This window comes from Ammospiza nelsoni, chromosome 14 (assembly GCF_027579445.1).
Source record: "Ammospiza nelsoni isolate bAmmNel1 chromosome 14, bAmmNel1.pri, whole genome shotgun sequence".
Classification (NCBI taxonomy): Eukaryota; Metazoa; Chordata; class Aves; order Passeriformes; family Passerellidae; genus Ammospiza; species Ammospiza nelsoni.
Window position 1 is genome coordinate 4,757,524 of NC_080646.1, and position 13,204 is coordinate 4,770,727.

Genomic DNA, 13,204 nt, shown 5'->3' on the forward strand with positions numbered 1-13,204 from the left:
AATAGCCGCGACTTGAACGATTTTCTCCTGTGAGGAGAGCAGAGAGAGAAGGGTAAATCATTTTATTAGTGTGTATAAAGCAAAGAGCACACTCTGGCTTGGAGTGTTTTAAAATGTGTCTTCAGCTGGATGAAAAGAGTTAGGGAAATCGATATGGAGTGATTAGACGAACCAGTCGTGTCAAAGAGAGAGGCTGTGAATTTCATGGATTTGGTTATACCGGGAGGGGGAAAATATACCGAAAGATTAAAGGGAGGAACCCATTGTAGCAGAGCCAATGAAAAAATAATATCTAATCAGAGCCGGCAAAGGTAGGGACGGGATAAGACCCACATTTCTAAAGAATCACATCAGCTGGAGAGGGATCAGGGACACAGATGAAAGAGGCGAACGGGGGGAGAGCTGGAGAGTAGGAGCCTAGAAATGCTACAGAGCAAATCCAGGAGAGGCAGAGAAAAGTCGCCTCTGTGGAGCAAAGCTGAGATACCACGAAAATGGGGACAAAAGGCTCAGGAGCGAGGGAGAAGGGCTGCAGTGATCGGGCGCCTGCCTGCCTTGGAGGTGAAGTTGAGGGGTGCCCAGCCCGTGTACCCACAGGCAGAGAGGGCTCTGACAGCACATCCAGCTCCCATCCGAGGGGTTTCAGCCCTTCTCCTACAAGTTTGTCCTCCCCTCTCCTTCCCGCCCCCCTCCCTCCCCACAAGCAAATGTGGTGAGTAAAATGGATTTTAGCGTTTAACCACCTCATTTTATCCACGTAATGACAAGGCTCGTAATATGTAATCTACAGATTACTGCCATTCGAGAGTGACCACAAGTGGCATAGGAAAAAGAAAAATTAAAAAAATTAAAAATTTCAGCATTTCTGCAAATGACAAAATGGCTAAAACCAGCTCTTGCTTTAAGCATTGAAGTTGGGGAGTTGCTGCTGCGGGATTTTATCGGCTGTAGGGAGCAATTTAGCCGTGGCTCAGGTACAGCCCTGGGGTGTCTCGGCGGATTAAAGAAAACTTTGCTGGACACAAGCAAATATCTGAGTGCCAAAGGGCAGAAAGCTGGGACTAGGGCAGGGCTCTGCCATGCCACATTGAAATACGTTCTGGGGGGATGCTCGGGATTATGATTATAATTTTTTTGCCTCGAATCGGTGATGTTTGGCCCGTGTTCACATGCTACCTTCTCCCCGCGTGTTTTTCTTTAGCAGAAAATAGGATGCGACTGCAGAGAACTAAGCCAAAGTAGCGAGAGAAAGTTTGTACCGCACTTTAAATGATGCTGATTGCTGGGAGGGAGGAAAGGCATCTCAAGCTAGGAACCGAGGAGTAAAACTGATGTGAAAACAGCTTTTCACTTCTCCTCCAAGTGCTAATTTTGCTACTGTAAACAAACACTGAAGTTAGAAACAGCTGCAAATAGCCTGCCGGGCACCCAGGGCTCAGGGACCGGAGGGGGGTGACTTTTGTTCATCTCCCGGGTTGAATTTTCCCCCAGCTTTGCTATTTTTTGACCCCGAAATCAGGGGCTGGTGGTGATTTCAGCTGTGGGGAAGGGACAGAAAGCTGGGCACACTATGAACGTTTCAGGCGAGCCCATGGAGCGCAGGCAGCTCGGCTGGATCTGTAATGCAACAGGAAACCTCGGGACAGACCCAGCCTAATTAACAGTTTTCCATAGCTGAAGCGATTTTTAAGAATCCCAGTGGATTAGCCCAATATGTTCAGGTGTGAGGCTACGAGGGCCTATAACTCCTTTCACTATAATCTTATAACCTCCTTACCTAATTCCTTAGATTGCAGATAGGAAGAGTCTGACCCTGGAGGTCGCAAAGAGCTGGGTTTCATTAACCCTTCCGTGCCCGGCGCCGCTCCAAGGTTAACTGCGCGGGGCTGTGAGCGAGGGAGGGCGGCCGGGAGAAAGGGATTTGCGAGAGGGGTCGATCCGCCGGCAGGGCAAAGCTTAAAAATCATTTCTGCTCCCTTCATTCTCTCCCTGCAGCCAAAGGAAATATGGAAATAGGGAACTTTTCTCTTTCCTATGCATCCGGAGACGTATAAATATATAAATATATGGATATTTGTGAGACAATTCATCCCCTTCACACCATTTCAGTATTATTTATTATTTAATTTTTTTTTCCTAAACGTGGAGGGAATGAAAGATTCTAGAACCATCAGCAAAAAGCAAAGCAATCTCCATCTTTAGGACCAGCACCAATCTCTTGAGCTTCTTGTCCACAGTAGAGCTGTAATCTTTAAAGGAAAAAAAAAAATCTAGAAAAGCTTCTGAGACTATATTTGCCTGGGAACACACCTGGTTTATATTTTAATAGGTAGTTACATTGTATTGATTCAGGGTACATCATTGATGTTGAAAGTTAATAACTCTCAAATTATATCTATCTGCCTACATACATAATTGCATACACAGTGTAACACTGGAGGAATTTGCATTTTGCAGCACATTCTTTGTTCTTAAATCTTTTAACACACTGAGTTGTTCCTTTGAAGAAAATGTTATTGAACCACATGTTTAAGGAAAAGATGCTTCTAAACTATATGTTTAAGCAATGAAATTGTTGAGTGAAATACAGATTTCTTTGTATGTCACACAAACCTTACCACACGCCAGTCTTAACCTACACATCGAACTGCCTTTTTTTTCTTTTTCTTTTTTTTTTTTTCTCCCCTCCCAGTTAGAAGGCAGAAATATGTGAACTGCTGAGAGAGGTGGGTACTTTTTGGTAAGTATGTTTAGATATGATCTTCAGATACATTTATTGTACTTTCAAATTCTTGGGATACTAATTGAGCTAGCAAACAATATCCCAGCTGAATGTCTCAGCTTCTTCCCTATTTAACAGGCTTTAATGTAGAAGTATATTGTAGCCATCCTTCTACCAAACAATGTGGCTGAGGAGTCAGCAAAAAATGAAAAAAACATGTTAAAACCAAATTATAATTGCTGCCTTATATCTGACTCTTCTTCCTTTCCGCAGTCCTAATGAACTCTTTAAAGTTTTATTTATTTATTTTTTTATTTCTGACTGACAGATCAAAAATAATTAGCAGAATCAGAAGCAGCCGGGAAGCTTGAAATAATGTGTCTAAATATTTCATATTGCTACTTATAATACCAGCCCTTCAGCTGTAAAAAGGAACCATTCCCTATTTATTCTGTGGTGGTTTATAAATACAGAAGGATAGATTCTTTTTTTTTCCCAGGGCCTGTCTCAACGATGCCATAAATAGAGATTGAGCTATCAGGAGGGAAGAAAAAAAAAAAAGAGAAAGAATAAAATAAAAGCAAAACCCTGGACAGGAATAGAGACAGACAGATAAATATATAACTGCATCTGAACAATGTTACGTAGCACGTTAGGAGTTGGTAAAAAAAAAAATTAAATCTATCGCATATTTATAACCTCATAATTAAAATACATTCTTATCTCTCTCCTCTGAAAGGTTGCAGCTTTCTTGGAAGTATTTTGAGTGCATATTTTAAACTCCATGTCTCGAACTGAATTAAGATGAGCTGTTTTGCCCAAGAGTAAAACCTTTGTTTACAATTTAATATTTAACTTTCAGCTGCCTACCCATCGCCATATCATTTTCTTTAGATTTTACCTCTTTACAGTTGCAGGCTTTATTTAAAATGATGTTAGCTGATATCAAATCCTAATTTCTTATCATAAGGAAATGAGTCTATATAATCCAAAACAGTCCCCCTGGTCTGATCGAGGTAAATTGGATGAGAATCTTTCACATTCAAAGGGTTAAAGCTAAACCGAAAACTTTAAATCAAAGAGATACCTGCAAACAGTGAAAAATGGTACATCTGCTCTCTCTTGACAAGCTTGCATTATATCATATGTAAGGAAGCCCAAATTTTTGAATCTAAGACCAGTTTTAGTTTTTAATAGGAAATAATTACATGGAACTTTATTTCCAGAGAGAATGTCCCTTCCAGCTACAGTGTTTTGCTTTGATCTAAGTATTAACTGGTAATAAAATAACCATATTTTGGATCCTAAGCATATTGATGCTTAGAGGAATGTTATGCTTTCAATCAAATTTTAACTTTAGATTATCCGAAGGTATTCATCCCTCTTTTGTCAGAAACCAATTTGCTCTCTTACTCCTACAGCTACTCACATGTGGTTTGGTACACTTTGTTATTTTATAGTGGAATTTGCACTATTGAGGTGAAAAACTTTTAGGTGGAATGAGATCATGTTCCAGCCTGGCAATTTGGGCTGTTTCTCATACAGGTCCTCAGCCCAGCCCTTCTTTACACTTGCTGTGCCCCAGCACCATCGCTCACTCTGAGGGCGACCACCGCATCAGGATTTTGTTTTAAATATTCAGATTTTTAAAAATTTATTAATTTATTTTTTTAAACCTGGAGAATCAATCATCTGGACCCATCCTGAACAATTAACCTCCCCTTTATATTAGAGCCCCAAGTGCAGTACTTCATAAAGACACGAAAAGGACATCCCAGTCAGCAGGACCCGAGCCCAGGCTTGTCACAGAGTATAAAAGGAGAGAGAAGGGGAGTTTTTATCTCTTTGCCCCGCCAATTCTTAATAGTTCTAAGTTTCAGTGTGACAATAAAACAGTTTTGATAACATAGCTCATGGGTTTCTCTGCCACATAAAGTTTTCTTAATAATAAAAAAAGAAGAAACTTTATCCCTGCTAAATTAAAATAGGGCAGATGTTGGATATGGTTCATATTAGCCAGCCTTTCACCCCTTTGCCCCTGGCACTAAAGTTCTGACTTTTTCTTTCTACTATGTCTGTTTCTAACTGAAAGGTATTATTCCTGCCCTGGCTCTCTTCTTCTATTTATTTTTTCAGTGTCTAAAATTAAACCTATTCATTTAGTAATATACATTCTATTTCACATTGCTAAACCTGGCCAGAGAGGAGAAACGCTTTCCAAAAAAGTGATGCACCACTGACCTTAAAAGAAAACATGAAGCAGGGAAAGCTGTTCTTAAAAGGTTTATTTCTAGAGAATTTTGTAGCTCTGTTGACATTATAGGGATAATGGCTGTATTGCAATGGGCTTTCAAGGCCCAAGAGGTTTATGTTTTCTTCTGACCATAAGTCTAATAAAATTTTAAAGGTGCACAAAGTCTCATCACTTTAGATATTTAAAACTAGTTTGAAAAATCTCTTGGGAAACATATATTATAGTGGCTAGCCCCACTGAGAAAGCAGGGGATAGACAAAAAAATACCCTGAGTCCAAACCCAAATAAACCCCCCCAGTTTTTTTCATGCTAGCTCTATGAAAATCCTGCCTATTAAACTCCCAAGGATAGTGCAGCTATTTTCTGCAGGGCTCTGCAGATAGAATTTATTGTCCATTTGGAATGATCAAGTTTAGGCTAATAAAAGGCCCTCTGTAAGCAGAAATGCCCAAGTTGATGTTTGGCAGAGTTTTCAATGGTGGAGTTTATACAGGACGGGGGCTCTGCACTATTTGAAATAACTCCCATCCCAGCAGCTGAAGATGATCAGACACACAAGCAAACCTTAGCAGGCAGTGACTGAAGGTTAATCAGCGCTGCTTTCTGAGCTGGCTGCTTGAAAGCAGGAAAAAGTGAAAGCTGCTTTCTCTAGCCCTTCCCTATGCTAAGGTGCTGCTAACTTTTATGATTTTTTCCCCCCCTTCCTCTTTTACTATCTGTCTTTGTGCCTGAGGGCCAGTGAAAGAACACTGCAGATTCTAGATTGCTTTCAGAGTTTCCCTTTGCTGATGATGGATTACCATGTCAATTTAAACGGCATAGGATTAATTTGTTTCAATGATTTCTCTTTAGGCTGAATGCCAGTCTTTTTTTTTTTCTATCTCTCTCCTTGCTCTTCAGAAAAAATAATAACAATAATAATAATAATAATAAATCCTTAAACCCCCCCAAACACTTTTGAGATCCCATGTTAAAAAGACAATAATAGAAATAGACAAGTTAGGTGTAATGTTGCAACACAGTTGTAGGTTTCAGTGTTTTTATCTCGTTCTAAGGGGCTGCAGCATACAGTCAGTCACATTAAAATGAAATTGGATCCAACGTTTATTCAATAAATACTTGTCTTGTAGGTAATCCAGAACAGAGTGCTTTTGACACATAAGGACTTAATTTGTCTTGGATAACAAGTTATTAATATGGCACATTTAAACTTGCCACCTACAATAAGGTCATTTAGATCTATAATACGACTCACGAGAGAACTTCATAAAGCCAGAAGCAAAGTTTGAGGCTGCCTCTGCGGCGCGGAGCAGACGCACGGCTCACGGTTTGCTCTTTTCAGAAGAAAGTTCAGAGCAAGTAGGAGCCACCCAAACCCAAATGGTGTGCATCTGCTCCTCTTTGAAAGGCAAAACGTAAATGGAGTAAGGAGGGGAGAGAGAGGGAAAAAAAAAAAAAAAAAAAAAAAAGAGGAACCCAAACACACATTTTTGAATGAGTAAGCTTTAAAGCTGTGCTGCGTCTGCTCGCAAACTCATCGCAGCTTTGAAAGTGAAAAAACAACATTTGGTTCAGAGTGGAAATTCGCCTGCATTTGCACCCTACCTCTTCCATGTGCTTCGCAATTTACTCGCTTTTAATAATAAGCGAGGAAGTTGGAACATAATCCACCCATAAATGTTATTGCTGTAATTTGACTGCTCTGTGTTTGTTCATGCATTAGTTGTATATGTAAAGCGAAGTGGGGATGGATGGTGGGGATCCCCGTGCAGCACGAACAAACAGAGCTCTTTGGGATTTCAACACCCAAACATCCTGCAATTGTTTTGAGTTCTGGTTTCAGACCTGTCCTAACCCTGTGGTGCCTGCAAGAGGTGCATCAGGAGGGGAATATTGTGGGAATGCTGCTCGGGACGTGTTTGGTGAGTGGCAATTCAGTCTCCACGCTGTGTCCCTGAGCTTTGTTATTCTGCTTTTCTGTGCTAAGCTCCTGGTTGCTCTTGCCCTGGCAGATTCTGTCTCTTTAAGTAACTAAATCTCATTTTTAAGCTATTCCTGGGAAAAGGATGTTACACATGAGTAGAAAAATGCAGGCAAGAAAGGCTAATTGAATGAAAAGAGAGAATTAGGTTAAAAATAGAGTACAATCTAGTATCACATTTTCACAAGTGTAACCTGAAATGAAGGTGTCTCCAAGTCCCCAGTGATGCCAGAGTGTTTAGATGTTGGGCACAGATGGAGACACCTATTGAAATGTGTCTGAAGAAGATTAATAGGACTTGTCAGTGTTGGGAAAGCACTGCTTTGCTGTAAATTTCTACTAGCACAAGATGAATTACCGATGAATGCTCAGTTATCAACCCCATCACTATCATTGGACACTAAATCAAATTGAGCAGTTATCTACAATCAGAAAATTTCTTTTAAAAGTAGGCATACACCTTTAGGCTTAAACTCTTTAATAAGACAATATCCTCGATGGTATGTGTGTGTTCACAAAAAAAGATATGATTAAAAGTTTCTATAGAAAAAGCTTCTGTTCAGAAATGAACTCCAAGTTCAGTGTGAAATCAGGGCTGTCAAACAATAGAAGATACTCAGAAAATGCTGGTTATATAATACAGAGTTCTGATGGGGGTCTGATCCAAAATGGATTTTCATGCGTGTCATTAGATTTTGGATCCATCCCTATTTATGAGAGGTTTTTTACAATCTCTGCTCTCCCCTTATTTATGGTCATGATAAACACACCCCTTCTCTCTACCTTAAAGACTGAGCATCCAAATCATACATTAATGCAAAACAGCCATCACGACTCAGGATATATGTATAATAATATTACCACCCCCTAACATATTTAGGAAATAACAACTTAATATAATGAACTATGTGATGAAAGAGTCAATGAATAATATTTTAGCTGAGAATATTTCTTTCTCTCCTTTATGAAAGGGGAAACTGTCATGAGCAAAACTACCACAAGCATTTATCAGCCCACTCCTGAAGAATATTACCTGCATTTACCATCTGATGCTGCTGATGACAATGATATTAAATAAGCACCGCATATTTTTAGTTTCTAGGATTTCTTTCCCACTCACACAGACACTGCATACTATATCCAAGGAGATTTATCATGGTGTGTTTTCCAAAGTCAATTTTTCCCTTTTTTTAGAGACAAGGGCAGTCATTTGTGTTTAGGGAGGGAGACAGGTACAGAGCCTTTATCTGATCTGCGTCCCCAGCCACCAGCACCTTCTTAATCGACGGCAGACCCCCACTCTGGAGGATCTGGCCCTGTCTGGGTTATTTCTTAGCCAGGGAATGTTTCCTTCCCTTCATCTCCTCATGTCTCACCTGTGATTCACTTTGTTTTTTGAGAAGGGAATAACGCACTGTTTACCACACAGCCCGGTTTCAAAGCCTTTGTGTGCTTCTCATCTCCAGCCAAAGCTTATTATTTACCACCCTAAAAATCCACCAGGGTAAGGGATAGCAGAAGTTATTTTCCTCGTTTTTACACCCCAATTTTCTCACAGCAAATGCCCTGCATTAGGAGCAGATCCCACTCAGATGGAAGTTATTAACTTCCAGCAGAATGGGGCGATTTCAGCCAGACACAGCCTGTGCCCTTCGAACACGGTCGCTTTGCAGCATCCCTGTGTTTATTTTTTTTCTTTGGAGGGCATGATTCTTTAAACATATTTGTTTTACACAGAGCAGCAGTTGAATCCTAACTTTTTTTTCCCCCCACAAACACGTAAAGAGAATATTAATAGAGAATATTAACAGAGGTGAGTGCAGCATGAAGCTAGTTAGGTTGTAGTAGCTGAGAAATATGAACTAGTGAACATAATCCATAAACTCCATTTGGTTACTATAATACTCCAATCTGTATTTATTACAACCCCACTCTGATGCTTATACAACTGCAATTGCTAGATTTATACACTCTAATGATTTCACAATAGGAAAAACCTGTGTCTTTATCTTTCTTTTCCTGTCCAAAATAACCCCTTCCCCATATACTTCAGGCTTCTCCGGACCTTGTCTGGGTTTAATCACAGGCTTTGGGACAAAATGTGCATTATTAAGAAGTATAAATATTTTCAGAAGCAATCAAAGGGTTGAAAGATTGATTCGGCATGTAGATTGGATTTAATTCGAAGCAGCTTTGTTCTAATGAGGACTACTGGGATACAAAGACAGCAGCCGCTTATGGCCACCAGTTGGGAACTTCCACGCGCTGCAGCAACCTGTCAAGAATTCCAAGGAACTGCCAGGTACTGAACAGAGAAGTGCTGGGGAGGATGCTGGTCTATTGTTTGCAGCCTCCTTGTGAGGCTGGGTTAAGATTTCATAAGTCTCTGTTTTACCAGAATGACAATTCAGCTTCTTGCTGCCCACAGGGACAAATCCTGCAGTCCCTTGCTTGGGGGAAACCCCTATGGACTTTGTGGGTGGCTTTGCCTTGAGGGAAAGGTGGCAAAGCTTGGCTGAGCCTCAACTCCAGCCAAGTTTGGGAGCTGTGTAGCAATTTGTCCTGCTCCCAGAGCTGGCTGCTTTCACAGTGATTTGTTCCGTTCAGTTTTGCTATCTGCACTTCTAGATGTGATGGGACCTTTTTGCATAGGGAGGTGTTTATCCCTGGGGAGAAGGACAGCTCTGTAAGGCTTGGAAGATCCTGTCCTTTTTGGGTGACCCAGCAATGTCCAACAAAACATTCTTGGGATGATGCTGAACCAGAGGGGACCCTTGGCTGCTTTCCCCTCAGACCTAGAAATCCCCAACAGCAAGATGTGAGTGTGGCCCTGGGGGGTGTCACGTCACAGGTGCTTGGTTTCCCAAATGCCGAGCATACAGTCAGAATCACAGGACATACAGGATCAAACACGGACCAGTTTCTCTCTCCCCTTAGCCCCCCCTTGCCTACTTTTGTCCATAAAAGCAATAGAAAGAGAGAAAGCTTGAATTTTCTGAACTGTTTCACCCATCCACAGCTGGAATTCCAAAGCGAAATGAAAATGCCTTTAAAATCAACCCTACATGGGAGCCTGAGAGAACAAGTTTTCCTTTGTTGTAGGGTATAGTATTATTTGCTGTAGGTTTTTGATATACATTCTAAATTAGGCCTGCAAAGGAATGCTTCATCTTTAATTCATCACTCTCAGCTGAAAGAGATTAGCAATGTCTAGCACGCACCCTTCGTATGGTGCTGACCTCATCAAGTATGGCCTGAAATTAATTAGCCTCATTCATTCCAAATGGAAAAGGATAATGGAGCTGCATTTTAGAGATGACCATCACAAATTGTATGCAGCATATTTAAAATCTTTCCCCCCTCGCTCCCCTCCCCATTTAAAAAAAAAACTATGTAGATTAAAATTCTTTCCAGAACTTGCAATATGTCGGAGTTATCGAGGCATTAGGAGCAGAAACCATTCCGTTTTTATTTGTGGAACTGGGAGCCACATTTTGTATGTGTGGCTGTAAAAGCAGCAAGCCCGTCTTAATGGCAGAACACCTGGAATTAATTTGATATTTCCAGGTGCTCTGGCAAACTGGGACATCAAGCACTTGATGTTTAAACATTCTTCCACTGGCTTGCTTAAATCAATATGAAAGTGGTGTCCCTTTGTCATTCATACATGCAAAGTGCTAGCACAAACTCCAGCTTGGCTTCAGAGTCCTACATCACTCATAATCTAATTAGAAATCAGAGCAGAGCTGAAGCAGCATTCTTTGTGGATTCTTGGGCAGCAAATAGGGATACTTGTCTTTTGTTTCCCTCCTCGATTGCATCGTTCACAAGCTTTCACACCACATCTCTAAAGGTGGTTAGGTGCCTCAAGATGTTGACAGGCATGAAGGACAAGATTATTTAGGTGCCTAACCCGGGTGATTTCAAATGGAATTAAGCAACTGGATGTTACTGGGCTGGGAGGGGGGATGGTGGTGGTGTGGGGATGGGGGGGGGGGGGGGGTGAAAAAAAAAAGCGGCCAGTGCATATTAAAAGCTCTAATTTGTTGTCCTAAACTCTAGCAATGTGGGTGATGTTTTTGCAGGGTAAAATTGCCTGCAGGGTACGTTTGCTGAAGCCTGTTAATTCCTCCTGAGGTCAGTGGGTACCGGGTGCCGGGCAGCACAGCCTCTCCTGGCCGGGCACGGTGGGCTCTGGCTGCTTCCCAAGAGACAGGGACAGTGATGAAGAACGTGGGATTTCCCACAGGAATTTGGAAGACGCCCATGTCTAAGACAATGGTGAGGATTGGGCCAAAATCCAGCCTTGATTCCTTCATGCAAGTGACCCTGTGCTGACCCATGGCTGCTGATGGATCGCAGTGATGTGGACCTTCCTCCCTCCCTCCCTCCCTTCCTCCCTCCTCGCTGCCCTGCATCAGATCACCAGGAGCACCTGAGAGCACTGTGAGTAAGAGATACATTTTTTTTTTTTTCTCACACAAGCAATTCCTTGCAAAACTTCAGATTTTGAAATGACAAGGTCAAAATGGCTCATATCTGCAATGCTGGGGCTTGGGGAACATTCCTGCAGTTCTTACACCCAGGGCTGGAAACACAGGGAAAACATTTTGTGATATGCACTATAATCACCTCATACCCAGAAAAATGGAGAATTAATTATTTCTCTTTTCACACAAACAAACATTTATCTTCCAAAGACTCCATTCATTAAGAACTGCCATTGAATCCAAGATTGAACCTATTGTTATTAATCCTAAATGAATTCAAGTTTGTCTACTATGAACAAAGCTGCTCGCCATCTGATAATCCAAATTTGCTCAGGAAAAAAGAATGAGCAAATGTTAGAAGCAGCAGGTGAAATCATACCACAGTTATTAAGCCTTCTTTCAGGGGAAGCACAGGATAGATTAAATTGTTATGTTAGGCCATGTTGTGAGTCCACGTCAATTTTGTCTGAGATCTTATCTTAGCTCAGAACTGTTTCCTCCTAAATTAAACAATGTTGAAGACATGAGAAGTATATTGACCCAAAGATTCAAAACTTTGGATTCAGCAGACTTCTGATCTTTTGTCCACAGAGTATCAAGTTGTAGAGCTGTGGAATATTAAATAATCATGATTATCTTCAACTTGCCCAAGTTCATTTGTCATGCTGGGACGCTGGCACAGATTCTCCTTGCTGTTTTTTTTTACAGAACCAGGCATTGATTTTGCCTGCTAGCTTGGTATCATGTGCCACTGACCTTATAGACTGTGGTCCTATCCTAATATTAAGTCTCATGCACCAACTGTGGGCTGTAATTCCATCTCTGGTTCTCTTCACCTCTCTTTTGCAAACACCATTGTCCAATAAAGCAGCAAACAAAAATCTCACAATCAAAACAACTGAATTATGCTGGTATACTTCGATCAGCTGTTATCAGGCACAGGCAGTTCTTGAGATTCAGAAATGCAGTGGAATTCACCTGGGATAAGAAATCAAATTTAAAAATGAGCTGAACAGACATTTTAGGAATACGTAAATTTCTAAATAAACCAGCTTTTTAATTCCACCTGTTCTATATTAGAACAAATCAATATTGTCTGCACTTGGAGATGAGTTTCAGCTGTCATAATTAAATATCATCCTGCTTCTTGCAGCACAGCCAAACAAGGATTTTACTCTTGACACAAGAGTTTCCTCAAGCAGGGACAACTCACTTATTACAGTGGATCCACATAGTTCCATCATGTTTAGAAAACAAATCTCCACCAAAAAACACAGCACGATTCATCCCTGCTGTCAGAGCACTGAAGAGATGGAGTATTAGAAGAAATAATATATTTAAAATGCTTTTAAAATACAAACATAATGATGATACATTAAATAATGTGATCTACCCAGCCGGACTTCTAATTATGTACATGCAAACCTCATGTTCGTTCATCACTTTATTCTCTTCAGCTGTGATGTTGGTTTTTGGTAGACACCAACACAGAGCCATAAGTTTGAATGGGAAGGAAAAAAAGGACAGTGCAAAGCTGTATATTAACTTAGACAAGTAGGATGTCATTGCCAGCCTGAATTTGTTGATGAAACCAGGCATTAAGCAAGCAAATCTTTGGCCACTGAAGCACAAGTTTGCTGACTTTAAGTAAAAATATCCAGGAGATGACACAGTGGATTTACACCAGCAAGTACCCATGGACTAATAATGGCCACTCAGCCCTGACAAAATAACGAGACAAAATGCAGATTCACCTC

The 13,204-nt window shown here is 40.9% G+C and overlaps 1 long non-coding RNA gene across 1 annotated transcript; it reads left to right on the top strand.

Annotated features, from left to right (window-relative positions):
* The first annotated feature begins 5,933 nt into the window (after window positions 1-5,933).
* Window positions 5,934-11,382, top strand: LOC132079379 (uncharacterized). The gene is made up of 3 exons (XR_009419396.1): window positions 5,934-6,898; window positions 9,011-9,259; window positions 11,043-11,382. It is a non-coding gene; the product is annotated as an uncharacterized LOC132079379 (long non-coding RNA).
* Window positions 11,383-13,204: the final 1,822 nt, after the last annotated feature.